Raw genomic sequence first — 485 nt, 5'->3', positions numbered from 1 at the left:
ATGTACACAGCCGTACACGCAGCGAATAACAAACTCTCCGATATTTTATAAAACTTCCACAGAACTTCTGACACGGCAGACTTTTTCCCCTCCCCTCCCGTCTTTCCCCCTGTCTTGATTTTCCGCATCTTTCTTTTATCCTTGAAGTGCATGTAATGTCCGTCGCAATTAGAACTACTTTTCCATCCACTTTTTCCCCTCGTTTCCCCTGAATTTTCCCCTAACCTTCCCTATTCACCCCTGTCATAGTCTAGTTTTCCCCTAAATCATCCAGGGTGGCGGGGGAAAAACTTCAAAGCTCGGTTGAAATCCCCCTAAAATCTCTCCCGCTTTTTCGCCGTCAGGGAGAAATTCCTCAGCAAGCGGACGTCAGGGGAAGAAATAAGGCGGAGAGAAGGGGAAGAGAAAGAGAAGGGGGGCGGGAGGTGTAAACTAACAGACACACATACACATTAAATACAAGTGTTTTTTATTAACATTTAGAC

This window comes from Penaeus monodon, chromosome 33 (assembly GCF_015228065.2).
Source record: "Penaeus monodon isolate SGIC_2016 chromosome 33, NSTDA_Pmon_1, whole genome shotgun sequence".
NCBI lineage: Eukaryota > Metazoa > Arthropoda > Malacostraca > Decapoda > Penaeidae > Penaeus > Penaeus monodon.
The sequence above is the reverse complement of the archived record's forward strand: the minus strand, read 5'-3'. Positions refer to the sequence as shown.